This window comes from Triticum dicoccoides, chromosome 2B (genome assembly GCF_002162155.2).
Source record: "Triticum dicoccoides isolate Atlit2015 ecotype Zavitan chromosome 2B, WEW_v2.0, whole genome shotgun sequence".
Lineage (NCBI taxonomy): Eukaryota > Viridiplantae > Streptophyta > Magnoliopsida > Poales > Poaceae > Triticum > Triticum dicoccoides.
The window spans coordinates 637251192-637258437 of NC_041383.1; the positions used below are offsets into that span (position 1 = coordinate 637251192).

The window sequence follows — 7246 nt, forward strand, 5'->3', positions numbered from 1 at the left end:
TGGTTCATAGGGTATTGGATACTCTTAGCAATATTGAGAGACATCCAATAAGAATTCAAAGTACATATTTGCATCAATCAAATATCTGAAGAGATGCATAGAAGGAAATGCACATACAACTTCACGGTTTTTTATGGACAAAACGACCCACATCTAGACCTAAACATCACCCAAGGATGATACATGACACATGACTATTATTTCAGAATATAGAGCAGAGAGCCTATTAACAGTGGTATTCTAGATCTCTTGACAGCACAACTCGTGCAAGAAAAATGAACAAAATAAGACACTGCAATTCTCTCCTGAAGGTGAAATAGTGCGCCATGCCCCCTTCCCACGTTCTGTAAACATAAACAGAAACATAAAATGCTTGACATTCAGACTATCGGGGTGATTTTCTTTTGTATTGGGTAAGACATTGCATCAATCCATCATCTATTTGTGAAACATTTTACAACATTCATCCCAAACATCAGGGGAGGGGGCTGTAAGATTAGTCACATGCTACTCAAATACTTGCGCATGTCGAAAGGCAATAAAAGTAGCCATTCGGGTAAGTCAGCCTGTGAGAGGAGCTCAAATACATATAGAGATCGATGGTTCAAGCAGAGCGACAACATGTGTACAGGTCAATTACACAGAGAAAATAATATAGTGGTTACTTATCTGAAGTGATAACTCATAACATTTTACTCATGCTGCAGGGCAGAAATCGTTGCATACTTATCAAATTCGGTTACTGTTTCAACTGAAAAAATGCAAGCAGAATTCACAGAAGAGATAATGTCAACCAAAATTATATGTGAACGTACATTAGAAACTTACATGGAGATGTAATGCGGAAGCAGAGGCGGCTATACCCTTCTTAGAGGCTTATAGCTGATTCAACTTGTTGGTGACTTTACAATAATAAGCTCAATAGAACAATATATATGATCAAATTCGGTATCGACTAATGGACAAATAATCTTTTTTCTGTAGTTTACAACTGTACGTGCTAATCCATCTTAGCACTGTCCAAGTTTCTACTGTATAAACTGATTTGATAGTTTGATACCAACGACGACTATAATAAAAATTCATAGCACTGTATCAGCTACTAATCAACTCTATTATTGCTAACTTGGTGCTTACGGAAAGCCAAATACGATGGTTTTGTTGCTTCAATTGAAAATATCATATCAAACTGGATTAAAAACATATTTGTCCACACCTGATTAATTACTAATGAGATTGTAGGACGTTTGGTCAAAGTACGCTTCAATAGGATATATTAGATCAAACTGGACTAAAAACATATTTGTCCACACCTGATTACTAATGAGATTGTAGGACTTTTGGTCGAAGTTATTAATAAGATTACACTGGTGAAAAAACTACAGTTTTGACCATATTTGATTGATCAAGAATATGGATCTTCCTATCTTGTCTTCACAAAGACCAGCAAAACAATGCTTCTCATCCAAGGTAACTTTTGAGAAGTACATGGACATAGAGATATATAACAGAAACTTCATAGAACAAATATGGTTATTTAAACGGCAAAGATAATGTGTGAGCGTGCTGCTGCTCATCTTAACACACATCGGTTATCCAGCATGCAAACCATGGTATGTTAGGAATGGTCGTGTTACACACAACATATTGGTGTGGTGATGTAGGTGCGTCCTGTTTAGATTCACAACTTCGTATGTACCTGGCCAATTAACTAATCTATGTGAAGCTATCTTGATCCTTTTGATTGTGTGGACACATACATTGCGATGAAAACAAACCAATCATAGAATCAAAGAAAACCCAGTCTAGTGACTATGCAACACAAGGAAGTACTGAAGCGCTTGCCTTAAATCTGAAGGCAGGTCCAGGAGTTGTGTGTGTAGTTGATAGACTGAACTGGGAGCGGAGTCCTTGTCATCGCCGTTGTAGAAGAGGATCCCGCTGCAAACACTTGAGCAGCGCCAACCTTAGTTGTGCTCCGACTACGACCCGATCTGCATGACGTATCGCGTATGTGAGAAGATTTTGTTAACTTAGAAAATCAGAATACTATTGTTAGAGTGCAACATTATTTCAGTTTACTAAAAACCCGAACATGCTTGATCATTCAGAACTTCTTTGGAAGTCAAGTTAAAAGTCCAGGTGGATTAATCTTCTTAGGATGAGCACTCAAATATTCAGTTTGGAAGGCTCATCTGTACATATTAATTCCACTCCATATAGAAAGCGAATGGACAAATATCAGAGAGTTAACTGTCTTTTAGCAATACCTTCTCAACAATAATGATATGAAGTTCTAGCACTGAACAATCCATGTCCAAATCAAAAAAATAACAGCAACACAAATAACAATTTCTCTATCCTAGTATCAATTCTCCACTATCCAATCCATGTCCAGATCAAAACAATCAACAACACAAATAACAGTTTATTTATCCCCAATATCAATCAACAAAAAGTTGTAGGAATTATTAAAAGAAAGGGAGTGATACAGAGAGAGAGAGGGAGAGGGCACAGAGGAGAGAGGGGGAGTACCTGTGTGTGAAGGGGAGATTGGCGCTGCCAGGGCCGGGTGCCGCGCACGGGAGGTCAGCGGCGAGGCTCCTGCAACGAATGCCCCCATGGCCCGAGGCCCTGCGTCACGAGCGGAGGAGGCGGCGGGGATATTCCTCCCCGGACGCCCCCACGCTCTCCTCCTCCTCCTCCCCCGTCTCATCCACCCCTCCTCGTCCTGGATCCCGCCGAATCCGAGGCTTGTGGGCGCGGAGGCGAGCTTCTCCGGCGGCGGCGACGGCAGGAGAGGAGACCATCAGACAAGATGACCCGTATTTTGGAAGGCTCGTCTGTACATATTTTGTGTTTACAACATGAGACAAGACCATCAACGCTGTATCTTATCTAGCTAAGTAGGAATCTCACATCTGGTTGCGCCTCTAAATATAACATGGAGGCATAATAACATGATGGTTTTTGTCAACTAATATTGATGGTTCTCGCCAAATCAACACAAACTCGGCAACAACATGTCCAGCTGAGTACATATCTATGTCATGCATTGCCTAGAGAAAGAAAACATCCAACAAGAGAAACTTGTGACCCATCCTAAAATTCCTACAATCTGAATGACATCAGATTCAGCACAAGATAAAGTGTATATCTTAATCTTATTGAACCAAAAAAGTAAAACAATAAAATTGGGAACATTGTATATTAAAAATATAAGTGTGGAAGACGGTGCCATTCTCATCAGCATCGACCAATTTTGCGTAAGTAAAAAAATATCAAACATGGGAACCTTATCACCCATCCTAAAACTTGGAATCCGATACACGAAGAACATGAGACACATGACTACCATACATCATATACAACATGAAGTTATTTTTATTTTTTGAGAAACCATGCATCTATTGCCAACAAAATGGGGGCTTCTCATGTACATCAGACCAACAAATGCAACTGCCATTTTTGAAGTATTCTGGTCTGACTGAAGTATTTTGGAATATTGAATTATTTCCAGGTCTTCTGTGATATTTAGGCATAGTGATAAACTTTTGTGTCCCTAACACAATGAAAAACAACAAAATACCAAGGCAATGAAAAGCACTTCTAATAATAAGTAAATCACAAGAGAAAGCTAGACAAATCCATATTTAAGGGATAAAACAACAGAAAATACACAATCATCAGACCAAGTTCACTTAACTTCTATATACCATGATCTTCTAACCGTAGAGAAGGTGTCTCATAAATAACATAAAGATCATCCTTGGATATTAAAGCAGCAGGCAGTGGCATCATAATCGCTCTCCCTTGACACATAAAAAGTGTTTAGATTATTGGCAATGACAACTAAAAAGTAGTTATGATTGGTACAAAAGCAGATAGGTAATTTGTAACCACGCAACAATGCCCGACAATTTCAGTGAACCATGGGTTAGAAGCAAGAACAACGAGAAAATATTGGTAATGGATCTTTGCGGTAAAAATCAATGGTACAAGCTTGCATGAAAATCCAGAAGCCCAACTCGACATAATAATGTTAGGAAGTGTAAATTCAAAATTAGCTAGCTAACAAGGCCTGCATCCATCAGGGAATAAAGTTAACTCTGCTCACCTGTAGAGGGTTAATAAACGTTGGAGGTTGCTGGCCATAAGAGAGTTGCTGACCAACTCCATGAATACAAGCAGGGACATTGCCATGCGAGGACCAACAATTTGAGCCATTGGGATAGGACGCATGTGTGACAACCATGTCTGCAACAAACAACAATATTAGTGTCGGAAAATCTAATTGCTGCACAAAAGCAAAACAAATAAATAAATAATATGGAAACTCTATTTAGGTAATATGCAAATTTTTCCTGCTCTCCTGAAGAGTATTCAAGTGCATCCTTGCATTAGGGACGCCCTTTGTGAACATCTCAATAGTATAATTATCTGAGAATCAGAAATCTTTCCTACATTCAGACAAAGGGTAGCATAACAGGAGATCAGGCCGCTGACAATAATCCCATGAGGCAAGTGATACAAGTACACTTATGTACACCACCATGCTTAAAGAATACATCTCAAATGTCAAATTCAGTTATTTACATGAGGAATGGCCGGCATGCTGGCATGCCTCACGCAGTATTATCTAAGAGACATGAGTTAGTTGTTCCTATCAAGCATGCACATACTATGCAAAAAATAAGTTGCACTAATTAGATTTTCTGATCCAAAAGTCCAATGATAAATAGATTGCTCAGTGAAACAAATAAATAGAGCTTATCAATTTTCCATAAACCAAACGAAGTTTATTATGTTTATATGTATGATGATGAATTAAAATAACCTTTTCTAAGTTGATTATTTGCCAACTAAGAACATGAAAGTAGGTCTAGCAACACAAATGGTTGTAAAACAGAGGGAAAATCATTTAAGACTGTTGACATACAAAGATCCTAGAATAGCATTTGAACAACACCGCTAACTTAGTCCATTCCAACAACCCCGTACAATATTTTTCTTTTGTAACTGAACATTGGATTTCAAAAATAGCATTCTTGAGAAGCAATAACTTTATAGCTTGCATACAAATTTACCTTACTGGTTTAGAAAGTAGTTGCGCATTTCTCAGAAGTTAAAACTACAGAACGGGTGAAGAGAAATCTGTGTATTAGTATTTGAGAGATTCCTTATGCATGCTTCAGGAAAGTATAGTGTAGGATGACATAATATTTTTTTCACCAACCAATAATAAAGAAAGGCCATTTCTAAAAATAAGAATGAAAGAGAATGGCGCTTACTTTGACAACGTTTGTCTACTGGTCTTACATGAACATTCTCCAGTCTGAGGTCAGTATGTGCCATTCGAAGGCTATGCAGACAAATTATCTGCATAAAGCAAGACACACAAGCTAAAATTACAGAAGGGGTAAAGAGAAATTTGTGTATTAGTATTTAAGAGATTCCTCCCTTATGCATGATTCAGAAAAGTATAGTGTGGAATGCCATTATATTTTCTCATCAGCCAATAATAAAAAAGGGAAACTATACCCGGAATTGGAATGAGTACGATCTCTCTTATCTCAGCAAACAAAGATAAAACTAAACGAAAAGATGCTCAAGGCTTGGCCTCAGTGGGTCCATCACCAAAACATTGTAATCACCCTCTCTACACCAAACCACCTGACATTTGGAATCCCATCTGTAGAACGAAAGGGAATGTCAGTTGATTCCTTTATCAATAAACAAGAGACTGGAGTAAGCAAGAGCAAGGAAGTGAAAAGAAACCCCATATATTACTTCCTCCATGAAGTATTCTGTATAAGTTTGACTCGTACAAAAAACTGTAGATGCTTTCCCTTACATGGGATTGCCTAGCTAGATAGTACTGGTCCTCCTTGCTCGTCTCAATCAAGAACGCAAAGCAAATAACCATAACAAAGAAATATTTATGGCACATATAAAAGGCTGGGCAAGAACATTCAAAGAAAGGCTGGTGTTATTTTCTTGAGATAGAATCCATCTGCATCCCTTCTTCGGCTAGTTAATAGAAACACTGAACTACAAATAGTCAAAAGAGTAACCTGAAGCACTTCATTTTCACAAGCAGCCTCCAAGGTCTAAATTGCTAGGGTTCTTGTTTGATATTTTGTTGAAGTGGAACCTAAGATAACATTACAAGAACATATGTAGAAGATAAAACTAAATCACATCTGGAAAGGTCTGGAGAAATCTCAGGAGAAATTCAATGATATTAGCAAGAAAGAATACCTAGAGGAAGCACTTGTTTGTCACATGCAATTCTTATTCCAACCATCCCTTCATCCAGCGCAGCTGGATGAATCCATATCCATAATCGGTGTTGTAACGACCTGCAACATCCTTCATTAAATCTAGTATGAGAATTAGACAAATCTGCTTCTTTGGCCTCCAATTTGGTACTCTGGTGTGTTGCTACCATGGCTCTCTTCATGTACGAAAGAGAGAGGGAACAGAGGGGAGCAGGGGAGGACCTGTGCTTGGAGGGGAGGTGCTCCGTGCGCCGGCAAGAGTGGCATGGCCGACGGCGGCGAGCTGGTCTCAGCCGTGACGGGGGGCTCACCCAGACGACAGCACCGCTGGAGATTTCGACCCACACGGCAAGGAGTAGTACGGAAGCAGGCTGCAGGACCTCCTTCTGCCGCCGCACGGGATGAATCAGTAGCTTGAGCAGAGTGACGGCACCGCGGACCTACTTCTATGGTGGCGGCCTCTCGCAACGAGATCCGAATCCCCGTGCGCCCCTGCTCGCTTGAGGAAGCGGATCCGCCACTCCTCTTCGCCGGACTGGGAGGAGGAAGATGTGGCAGGTCGAGGCCCAACCATGGAAGGAGAACCGCCTGGTTCCTTTTGCCTGCCTCCCAATCTGTCACCTCCTCTAGCTGTGCTGGTTGGGGAGGAGGCAGGTGTCGTGGTTCTAAGCCTGACAGTAGAGTGGGGGGTAGGTATGGAGAGGCAAGGTCCTAGCTATGGAGAGGTTGTAAACACAAAGGATGTACGAGTTCAGGCCCTTCTCGGAAGAAGTAATAGCCCTACGTCTCGGAGCCCGGAGGCGGTCGAGTGGATTATGAGTATATGAGTTACAAGGTGCCGAACCCTTTTGCCTGTTGAGGGGGGTGGCTTATATAGAGTGCGCCAGGACCCCAGCCAGCCCACGTAGGAGAGGGTTTAAGGTGAGTTAAGTCTGGGGCGTTACTGATAACGCCCCACATAAAGT

The 7246-nt window shown here is 40.6% G+C and overlaps 1 long non-coding RNA gene across 1 annotated transcript; it reads right to left on the bottom strand.

Moving 5' to 3' along the window:
• Positions 1-258: 258 nt before the first annotated feature.
• Positions 259-6915, bottom strand: LOC119365310. Its single transcript, XR_005175451.1, has 7 exons — positions 6504-6915; positions 6262-6362; positions 5542-5692; positions 5292-5379; positions 4118-4460; positions 2536-2843; positions 259-1994 (listed from the first exon to the last, which is right to left on the bottom strand). It is a non-coding gene; the product is annotated as an uncharacterized LOC119365310 (long non-coding RNA).
• Positions 6916-7246: the final 331 nt, after the last annotated feature.